Here is a 12,900-nt window from a genome sequence, read left to right as displayed (position 1 = left end):
TTTTTTGTAATCACCCAAATGTATTGTAAATACGGGTTTTAGATGTAAAATAATGTGAACTTAACGATAAAAATATAAAAAGTATGATTAGTTCAATACAAATGACTTTAAACGATATTTAGCGGAATTATCACCATTTTTTACCAAATTTTTTCCCAAATTTTTTTTCTATTGTTTGTATTCACCCAAATGTATTGTAAATACGTGTTTTAGATGTAAAATAATGTGAACTTAACGTTAAAAATATAAAAAGTATGATTAGTTTAATAGAAATGACTTAAGACGATATTTAGCGGATTCATCACCTGTATTTCAAAATTTTTTTACGACCTTTTATATTCACCCAAATGTATTGTAAAGACGTGTTTTAGATGTAAAATAATGTGAACTTAACGATAAAAATATAAAAAGTATGATTAGTTTAATAGAAATGACTTAAGACGATATTTAGCGGATTCATCACCCGTATTTCAAAATTTTTTTACGACCTTTTATATTCACCCAAATGTATTTTAAAGACGTGTTTTAGATGTAAAATAATGTGAACTTAACGATAAAGATATAAAAAGTATGATTAGTTCAATACAAATGACATTAAACGATATTTAGCGGAATTATCACCATTTTTTACCAAATTTTTTCCCAAATTTTTTTTCTATTTTTTGTATTCACCCAAATGTATTGTAAACACGTGTTTTAGATGTAAAATAATGTGAACTTAACGTTAAAAATATAAAAAGTATGATTAGTTTAATAGAAATGACTTAAGACGATATTTAGCGGATTCATCACCTGTATTTCAAAATTTTTTTACGACCTTTTATATTCACCCAAATGTATTGTAAAGACGTGTTTTAGATGTAAAATAATGTGAACATAACGATAAAAATATAAAAAGTATGATTAGTTCAATACAAATGACTTTAAACGATATTTAGCGGAATTATCACCATTTTTTACCAAATTTTTCCCCAAATTTTTTTTCTATTTTTTGTATTCACCCAAATGTATTGTAAACACGTGTTTTAGATGTAAAATAATGTGAACTTAACGTTAAAAATATAAAAAGTATGATTAGTTTAATAGAAATGACTTAAGACGATATTTAGCGGATTCATCACCTGTATTTCAAAATTTTTTTACGACCTTTTATATTCACCCAAATGTATTGTAAAGACGTGTTTTAGATGTAAAATTATGTGAACTTAACGATAAAAATATAAAAAGTATGATTAGTTCAATACAAATGACTTTAAACGATATTTAGCGGAATTATCACCATTTTATACCCAATTTTTTCCCAAATTTTTTTTCTATTTTTTGTATTCACCCAAATGTATTGTAAATACGTGTTTTAGATGTAAAATAATGTGAACTTAACGATAAAAATATAAAAAGTATGATTAGTTCAATACAAATGACTGTAAACGATATTTAGCGGAATTATCACCATTTTTTACCAAATTTTTTTTCTATTTTTTGTATTCACCCAAATGTATTGTAAATACGTGTTTTAGATTTAAAATAATGTGAACATAACGATAAAAATATAAAAAGTATGATTAGTTCAATACAAATGACTTTAAACGATATTTAGCGGAATTATCACCATTTTTTACCAAATTTTTTTTCTATTTTTTGTATTCACCCAAATGTATTGTAAACACGTGTTTTAGATGTAAAATAATGTGAACTTAACGTTAAAAATATAAAAAGTATGATTAGTTTAATAGAAATGACTTAAGACGATATTTAGCGGATTCATCACCTGTATTTAAAAATTTTTTTACGACCTTTTATATTCACCCAAATGTATTGTAAAGACGTGTTTTAGATGTAAAATAATGTGAACTTAACGATAAAAATTTAAAAAGTATGATTAGTTCAATACAAATGACTTTAAACGATATTTAGCGGAATTATCACCATTTTTTACCCAATTTTTTCCCAAATTTTTTTTCTATTTTTTGTATTCACCCAAATGTATTGTAAATACGTGTTTTAGATGTAAAATAATGTGAACTTAACGATAAAAATATAAAAAGTATGATTAGTTCAATACAAATGACTTTAAACGATATTTAGCGGAATTATCACCATTTTTTACCAAATTTTTTCCCAAATTTTTTTTCTATTTTTTGTATTCACCCAAATGTATTGTAAATACGTGTTTTAGATGTAAAATAATGTGAACTTAATGATAAAAATATAAAAAGTATGATTTGTTCAATACAAATGACTTTAAACGATATTTAGCGGAATTATCACCATTTTTTACCAAATTTTTTCCCAAATTTTTTTTCTATTTTTTGTATTCACCCAAATGTATTGTAAATACGTGTTTTAGATGTAAAATAATGTGAACTTAACGATAAAAATATAAAAAGTATGATTAGTTCAATACAAATGATTTTAAACGATATTTAGCGGAATTATCACCATTTTTTACCAAATTTTTTTTCTATTTTTTGTATTCACCCAAATGTATTGTAAACGAGTGTTTTAGATTTAAAATAATGTGAACTTAACGTTAAAAATATAAAAAGTATGATTAGTTTAATAGAAATGACTTAAGACGATATTTAGCGGATTCATCACCTGTATTTCAAAATTTTTTTACGACCTTTTATATTCACCCAAATGTATTGTAAAGACGTGTTTTAGATGTAAAATAATGTGAACTTAACGATAAAAATTTAAAAAGTATGATTAGTTCAATACAAATGACATTAAACGATATTTAGCGGAATTATCACCATTTTTTACCCAATTTTTTCCCAAATTTTTTTTCTATTTTTTGTATTCACCCAAATGTATTGTAAACACGTGTTTTAGATGTAAAATAATGTGAACTTAACGTTAAAAATATAATAAGTATGATTAGTTTAATAGAAATCACCTAAGACGATATTTAGCGGATTCATCACCCGTATTTCAAAATTTTTTTACGACCTTTTATATTCACCCAAATGTATTTTAAAGACGTGTTTTAGATGTAAAATAATGTGAACTTAACGATAAAGATATAAAAAGTATGATTAGTTCAATACAAATGACATTAAACGATATTTAGCGGAATTATCACCATTTTTTACCAAATTTTTTCCCAAATTTTTTTTCTATTTTTTGTATTCACCCAAATGTATTGTAAACACGTGTTTTAGATGTAAAATAATGTGAACTTAACGTTAAAAATATAAAAAGTATGATTAGTTCAATACAAATGACTTTAAACGATATTTAGCGGATTCATCACCTGTATTTCAAAATTTTTTTACGACCTTTTATATTCACCCAAATGTATTGTAAAGACGTGTTTTAGATGTAAAATTATGTGAACTTAACGATAAAAATATAAAAAGTATGATTAGTTCAATACAAATGACTTTAAACGATATTTAGCGGAATTATCACCATTTTTTACCAAATTTTTTCCCAAATTTTTTTTCTATTTTTTGTAATTCACCCAAATGTATTGTAAATACGTGTTTTAGATGTAAAATAATGTGAACTTAACGATAAAAATTTAAAAAGTATGATTAGTTCAATACAAATGACTTTAAACGATATTTAGCGGAATTATCACCATTTTTTACCCAATTTTTTCCCAAATTTTTTTTCTATTTTTTGTAATCACCCAAATGTATTGTAAATACGGGTTTTAGATGTAAAATAATGTGAACTTAACGATAAAAATATAAAAAGTATGATTAGTTCAATACAAATGACTTTAAACGATATTTAGCGGAATTATCACCATTTTTTACCAAATTTTTTCCCAAATTTTTTTTCTATTGTTTGTATTCACCCAAATGTATTGTAAATACGTGTTTTAGATGTAAAATAATGTGAACTTAACGTTAAAAATATAAAAAGTATGATTAGTTTAATAGAAATGACTTAAGACGATATTTAGCGGATTCATCACCTGTATTTCAAAATTTTTTTACGACCTTTTATATTCACCCAAATGTATTGTAAAGACGTGTTTTAGATGTAAAATAATGTGAACTTAACGATAAAAATTTAAAAAGTATGATTAGTTCAATACAAATGACTTTAAACGATATTTAGCGGAATTATCACCATTTTTTACCCAATTTTTTCCCAAATTTTTTTTCTATTTTTTGTATTCACCCAAATGTATTGTAAACACGTGTTTTAGATGTAAAATAATGTGAACTTAACGTTAAAAATATAAAAAGTATGATTAGTTTAATAGAAATGACTTAAGACGATATTTAGCGGATTCATCACCTGTATTTCAAAATTTTTTTACGACCTTTTATATTCACCCAAATGTATTGTAAAGACGTGTTTTAGATGTAAAATTTTGTGAACTTAACGATAAAAATATAAAAAGTATGTTAGTTCAATACAAATGACTTTAAACGATATTTAGCGGAATTATCACCATTTTTTACCCAATTTTTTCCCAAATTTTTTTTCTATTTTTTGTATTCACCCAAATGTATTGTAAATACGTGTTTTAGATGTAAAATAATGTGAACTTAACGATAAAAATATAAAAAGTATGATTAGTTCAATACAAATGACTTTAAACGATATTTAGCGGAATTATCACCATTTTTTACCAAATTTTTTTTCTATTTTTTGTATTCACCCAAATGTATGTAAACACGTGTTTTAGATGTAAAATAATGTGAACTTAACGTTAAAAATATAAAAAGTATGATTAGTTTAATAGAAATGACTTAAGACGATATTTAGCGGATTCATCACCTGTATTTCAAAATTTTTTTACGACCTTTTATATTCACCCAAATGTATTGTAAAGACGTGTTTTAGATGTAAAATTATGTGAACTTAACGATAAAAATATAAAAAGTATGATTAGTTCAATACAAATGACTTTAAACGATATTTAGCGGAATTATCACCATTTTTTACCCAATTTTTTCCCAAATTTTTTTTCTATTTTTTGTATTCACCCAAATGTATTGTAAATACGTGTTTTAGATGTAAAATAATGTGAACTTAACGATAAAAATATAAAAAGTATGATTAGTTCAATACAAATGACTTTAAACGATATTTAGCGGAATTATCACCATTTTTTACCAAATTTTTTCCCAAATTTTTTTTCTATTTTTTGTATTCACCCAAATGTATTGTAAATACGTGTTTTAGATGTAAAATAATGTGAACTTAACGATAAAAATATAAAAAGTATGATTAGTTTAATAGAAATGACTTAAGACGATATTTAGCGGATTCATCACCTGTATTTAAAAATTTTTTTACGACCTTTTATATTCACCCAAATGTATTGTAAAGACGTGTTTTAGATGTAAAATAATGTGAACTTAACGATAAAAATTTAAAAAGTATGATTAGTTCAATACAAATGACTTTAAACGATATTTAGCGGAATTATCACCATTTTTTACCCAATTTTTTCCCAAATTTTTTTTCTATTTTTTGTAATCACCCAAATGTATTGTAAATACGGGTTTTAGATGTAAAATAATGTGAACTTAACGATAAAAATATAAAAAGTATGATTAGTTCAATACAAATGACTTTAAACGATATTTAGCGGAATTATCACCATTTTTTACCAAATTTTTTCCCAAATTTTTTTTCTATTGTTTGTATTCACCCAAATGTATTGTAAATACGTGTTTTAGATGTAAAATAATGTGAACTTAACGTTAAAAATATAAAAAGTATGATTAGTTTAATAGAAATGACTTAAGACGATATTTAGCGGATTCATCACCTGTATTTCAAAATTTTTTTACGACCTTTTATATTCACCCAAATGTATTGTAAAGACGTGTTTTAGATGTAAAATAATGTGAACTTAACGATAAAAATTTAAAAAGTATGATTAGTTCAATACAAATGTCTTTAAACGATATTTAGCGGAATTATCACCATTTTTTACCCAATTTTTTCCCAAATTTTTTTTCTATTTTTTGTATTCACCCAAATGTATTGTAAACACGTGTTTTAGATGTAAAATAATGTGAACTTAACGTTAAAAATATAAAAAGTATGATTAGTTTAATAGAAATGACTTAAGACGATATTTAGCGGATTCATCACCCGTATTTCAAAATTTTTTTACGACCTTTTATATTCACCCAAATGTATTTTAAAGACGTGTTTTAGATGTAAAATAATGTGAACTTAACGATAAAGATATAAAAAGTATGATTAATTCAATACAAATGACTTTAAACGATATTTAGCGGAATTATCACCATTTTTTACCCAATTTTTCCCCAAATTTTTTTTCTATTTTTTGTATTCACCCAAATGTATTGTAAATACGTGTTTTAGATGTAAAATAATGTGAACATAACGATAAAAATATAAAAAGTATGATTAGTTCAATACAAATGACTTTAAACGATATTTAGCGGAATTATCACCATTTTTTACCAAATTTTTCCCCAAATTTTTTTTCTATTTTTTGTATTCACCCAAATGTATTGTAAATACGTGTTTTAGATTTAAAATAATGTGAACATAACGATAAAAATATAAAAAGTATGATTAGTTCAATACAAATGACTTTAAACGATATTTAGCGGAATTATCACCATTTTTTACCAAATTTTTTTTCTATTTTTTGTATTCACCCAAATGTATTGTAAACACGTGTTTTAGATGTAAAATAATGTGAACTTAACGTTAAAAATATAAAAAGTATGATTAGTTTAATAGAAATGACTTAAGACGATATTTAGCGGATTCATCACCTGTATTTCAAAATTTTTTTACGACCTTTTATATTCACCCAAATGTATTGTAAAGACGTGTTTTAGATGTAAAATTATGTGAACTTAACGATAAAAATATAAAAAGTATGATTAGTTCAATACAAATGACTTTAAACGATATTTAGCGGAATTATCACCATTTTTTACCCAATTTTTTCCCAAATTTTTTTTCTATTTTTTGTATTCACCCAAATGTATTGTAAATACGTGTTTTAGATGTAAAATAATGTGAACTTAACGATAAAAATATAAAAAGTATGATTAGTTCAATACAAATGACTGTAAACGATATTTAGCGGAATTATCACCATTTTTTACCAAATTTTTTTTCTATTTTTTGTATTCACCCAAATGTATTGTAAATACGTGTTTTAGATTTAAAATAATGTGAACATAACGATAAAAATATAAAAAGTATGATTAGTTCAATACAAATGACTTTAAACGATATTTAGCGGAATTATCACCATTTTTTACCAAATTTTTTTTCTATTTTTTGTATTCACCCAAATGTATTGTAAACACGTGTTTTAGATGTAAAATAATGTGAACATAACGTTAAAAATATAAAAAGTATGATTAGTTTAATAGAAATGACTTAAGACGATATTTAGCGGATTCATCACCTGTATTTAAAAATTTTTTTACGACCTTTTATATTCACCCAAATGTATTGTAAAGACGTGTTTTAGATGTAAAATAATGTGAACTTAACGATAAAAATTTAAAAAGTATGATTAGTTCAATACAAATGACTTTAAACGATATTTAGCGGAATTATCACCATTTTTTACCCAATTTTTTCCCAAATTTTTTTTCTATTTTTTGTATTCACCCAAATGTATTGTAAACACGTGTTTTAGATGTAAAATAATGTGAACTTAACGTTAAAAATATAATAAGTATGATTAGTTTAATAGAAATCACTTAAGACGATATTTAGCGGATTCATCACCCGTATTTCAAAATTTTTTTACGACCTTTTATATTCACCCAAATGTATTTTAAAGACGTGTTTTAGATGTAAAATAATGTGAACTTAACGATAAAGATATAAAAAGTATGATTAGTTCAATACAAATGACATTAAACGATATTTAGCGGAATTATCACCATTTTTTACCAAATTTTTTCCCAAATTTTTTTTCTATTTTTTGTATTCACCCAAATGTATTGTAAACACGTGTTTTAGATGTAAAATAATGTGAAATTAACGTTAAAAATATAATAAGTATGATTAGTTTAATAGAAATCACTTAAGACGATATTTAGCGGATTCATCACCCGTATTTCAAAATTTTTTTACGACCTTTTATATTCACCCAAATGTATTTTAAAGACGTGTTTTAGATGTAAAATAATGTGAACTTAACGATAAAGATATAAAAAGTATGATTAGTTCAATACAAATGACATTAAACGATATTTAGCGGAATTATCACCATTTTTTACCAAATTTTTTCCCAAATTTTTTTTCTATTTTTTGTATTCACCCAAATGTATTGTAAACACGTGTTTTAGATGTAAAATAATGTGAACTTAACGTTAAAAATATAAAAAGTATGATTAGTTTAATAGAAATGACTTAAGACGATATTTAGCGGATTCATCACCTGTATTTCAAAATTTTTTTACGACCTTTTATATTCACCCAAATGTATTGTAAAGACGTGTTTTAGATGTAAAATTATGTGAACTTAACGATAAAAATATAAAAAGTATGATTAGTTCAATACAAATGACTTTAAACGATATTTAGCGGAATTATCACCATTTTTTACCCAATTTTTTCCCAAATTTTTTTTCTATTTTTTGTATTCACCCAAATGTATTGTAAATACGTGTTTTAGATGTAAAATAATGTGAACTTAACGATAAAAATATAAAAAGTATGATTAGTTCAATACAAATGACTGTAAACGATATTTAGCGGAATTATCACCATTTTTTACCAAATTTTTTTTCTATTTTTTGTATTCACCCAAATGTATTGTAAATACGTGTTTTAGATTTAAAATAATGTGAACATAACGATAAAAATATAAAAAGTATGATTAGTTCAATACAAATGACTTTAAACGATATTTAGCGGAATTATCACCATTTTTTACCAAATTTTTTTTCTATTTTTTGTATTCACCCAAATGTATTGTAAACACGTGTTTTAGATGTAAAATAATGTGAACATAACGTTAAAAATATAAAAAGTATGATTAGTTTAATAGAAATGACTTAAGACGATATTTAGCGGATTCATCACCTGTATTTAAAAATTTTTTTACGACCTTTTATATTCACCCAAATGTATTGTAAAGACGTGTTTTAGATGTAAAATAATGTGAACTTAACGATAAAAATTTAAAAAGTATGATTAGTTCAATACAAATGACTTTAAACGATATTTAGCGGAATTATCACCATTTTTTACCCAATTTTTTCCCAAATTTTTTTTCAATTTTTTGTATTCACCCAAATGTATTGTAAATACGTGTTTTAGATGTAAAATAATGTGAACTTAACGATAAAAATATAAAAAGTATGATTAGTTCAATACAAATGACTTTAAACGATATTTAGCGGAATTATCACCATTTTTTACCAAATTTTTTCCCAAATTTTTTTTCTATTTTTTGTAATTCACCCAAATGTATTGTAAATACGTGTTTTAGATGTAAAATAATGTGAACTTAACGTTAAAAATATAAAAAGTATGATTAGTTTAATAGAAATGACTTAAGACGATATTTAGCGGATTCATCACCTGTATTTAAAAATTTTTTTACGACCTTTTATATTCACCCAAATGTATTGTAAAGACGTGTTTTAGATGTAAAATAATGTGAACTTAACGATAAAAATTTAAAAAGTATGATTAGTTCAATACAAATGACTTTAAACGATATTTAGCGGAATTATCACCATTTTTTACCCAATTTTTTCCCAAATTTTTTTTCTATTTTTTGTAATCACCCAAATGTATTGTAAATACGGGTTTTAGATGTAAAATAATGTGAACTTAACGATAAAAATATAAAAAGTATGATTAGTTCAATACAAATGACTTTAAACGATATTTAGCGGAATTATCACCATTTTTTACCAAATTTTTTCCCAAATTTTTTTTCTATTGTTTGTATTCACCCAAATGTATTGTAAATACGTGTTTTAGATGTAAAATAATGTGAACTTAACGTTAAAAATATAAAAAGTATGATTAGTTTAATAGAAATGACTTAAGACGATATTTAGCGGATTCATCACCTGTATTTCAAAATTTTTTTACGACCTTTTATATTCACCCAAATGTATTGTAAAGACGTGTTTTAGATGTAAAATAATGTGAACTTAACGATAAAAATTTAAAAAGTATGATTAGTTCAATACAAATGACTTTAAACGATATTTAGCGGAATTATCACCATTTTTTACCCAATTTTTTCCCAAATTTTTTTTCTATTTTTTGTATTCACCCAAATGTATTGTAAACACGTGTTTTAGATGTAAAATAATGTGAACTTAACGTTAAAAATATAAAAAGTATGATTAGTTTAATAGAAATGACTTAAGACGATATTTAGCGGATTCATCACCCGTATTTCAAAATTTTTTTACGACCTTTTATATTCACCCAAATGTATTTTAAAGACGTGTTTTAGATGTAAAATAATGTGAACTTAACGATAAAGATATAAAAAGTATGATTAGTTCAATACAAATGACTTTAAACGATATTTAGCGGAATTATCACCATTTTTTACCAAATTTTTTCCCAAATTTTTTTTCTATTTTTTGTATTCACCCAAATGTATTGTAAACACGTGTTTTAGATGTAAAATAATGTGAACTTAACGTTAAAAATATAAAAAGTATGATTAGTTTAATAGAAATGACTTAAGACGATATTTAGCGGATTCATCACCTGTATTTCAAAATTTTTTTACGACCTTTTATATTCACCCAAATGTATTGTAAAGACGTGTTTTAGATGTAAAATAATGTGAACTTAACGATAAAAATTTAAAAAGTATGATTAATTCAATACAAATGACTTTAAACGATATTTAGCGGAATTATCACCATTTTTTACCCAATTTTTCCCCAAATTTTTTTTCTATTTTTTGTATTCACCCAAATGTATTGTAAATACGTGTTTTAGATGTAAAATAATGTGAACATAACGATAAAAATATAAAAAGTATGATTAGTTCAATACAAATGACTTTAAACGATATTTAGCGGAATTATCACCATTTTTTACCAAATTTTTCCCCAAATTTTTTTTCTATTTTTTGTATTCACCCAAATGTATTGTAAATACGTGTTTTAGATTTAAAATAATGTGAACATAACGATAAAAATATAAAAAGTATGATTAGTTCAATACAAATGACTTTAAACGATATTTAGCGGAATTATCACCATTTTTTACCAAATTTTTTTTCTATTTTTTGTATTCACCCAAATGTATTGTAAACACGTGTTTTAGATGTAAAATAATGTGAACTTAACGTTAAAAATATAAAAAGTATGATTAGTTTAATAGAAATGACTTAAGACGATATTTAGCGGATTCATCACCTGTATTTAAAAATTTTTTTACGACCTTTTATATTCACCCAAATGTATTGTAAAGACGTGTTTTAGATGTAAAATAATGTGAACTTAACGATAAAAATTTAAAAAGTATGATTAGTTCAATACAAATGACTTTAAACGATATTTAGCGGAATTATCACCATTTTTTACCCAATTTTTTCCCAAATTTTTTTTCTATTTTTTGTATTCACCCAAATGTATTGTAAACACGTGTTTTAGATGTAAAATAATGTGAACTTAACGATAAAAATATAAAAAGTATGATTAGTTCAATACAAATGACTTTAAACGATATTTAGCGGAATTATCACCATTTTTTACCAAATTTTTTCCCAAATTTTTTTTCTATTTTTTGTATTCACCCAAATGTATTGTAAATACGTGTTTTAGATGTAAAATAATGTGAACTTAACGATAAAAATATAAAAAGTATGATTTGTTCAATACAAATGACTTTAAACGATATTTAGCGGAATTATCACCATTTTTTACCAAATTTTTTCCCAAATTTTTTTTCTATTTTTTGTATTCACCCAAATGTATTGTAAATACGTGTTTTAGATGTAAAATAATGTGAACTTAACGATAAAAATATAAAAAGTATGATTAGTTCAATACAAATGATTTTAAACGATATTTAGCGGAATTATCACCATTTTTTACCAAATTTTTTTTCTATTTTTTGTATTCACCCAAATGTATTGTAAACGAGTGTTTTAGATTTAAAATAATGTGAACTTAACGTTAAAAATATAAAAAGTATGATTAGTTTAATAGAAATGACTTAAGACGATATTTAGCGGATTCATCACCCGTATTTCAAAATTTTTTTACGACCTTTTATATTCACCCAAATGTATTTTAAAGACGTGTTTTAGATGTAAAATAATGTGAACTTAACGATAAAGATATAAAAAGTATGATTAGTTCAATACAAATGACATTAAACGATATTTAGCGGAATTATCACCATTTTTTACCAAATTTTTTCCCAAATTTTTTTTCTATTTTTTGTATTCACCCAAATGTATTGTAAACACTTGTTTTAGATGTAAAATAATGTGAACTTAACGTTAAAAATATAAAAAGTATGATTAGTTTAATAGAAATGACTTAAGACGATATTTAGCGGATTCATCACCTGTATTTCAAAATTTTTTTACGACCTTTTATATTCACCCAAATGTATTGTAAAGACGTGTTTTAGATGTAAAATAATGTGAACTTAACGATAAAAATTTAAAAAGTATGATTAATTCAATACAAATGACTTTAAACGATATTTAGCGGAATTATCACCATTTTTTACCCAATTTTTCCCCAAATTTTTTTTCTATTTTTTGTATTCACCCAAATGTATTGTAAATACGTGTTTTAGATGTAAAATAATGTGAACATAACGATAAAAATATAAAAAGTATGATTAGTTCAATACAAATGACTTTAAACGATATTTAGCGGAATTATCACCATTTTTTACCAAATTTTTCCTCAAATTTTTTTTCTATTTTTTGTATTCACCCAAATGTATTGTAAACACGTGTTTTAGATG

Source organism: Diuraphis noxia, unplaced genomic scaffold (genome assembly GCF_037042655.1).
Source record: "Diuraphis noxia isolate RWA-SAM2 unplaced genomic scaffold, SU_Dnox_SAM2 contig0004, whole genome shotgun sequence".
NCBI classification, from domain to species: domain Eukaryota; kingdom Metazoa; phylum Arthropoda; class Insecta; order Hemiptera; family Aphididae; genus Diuraphis; species Diuraphis noxia.
The sequence above is the reverse complement of the archived record's forward strand: the minus strand, read 5'-3'. Positions refer to the sequence as shown.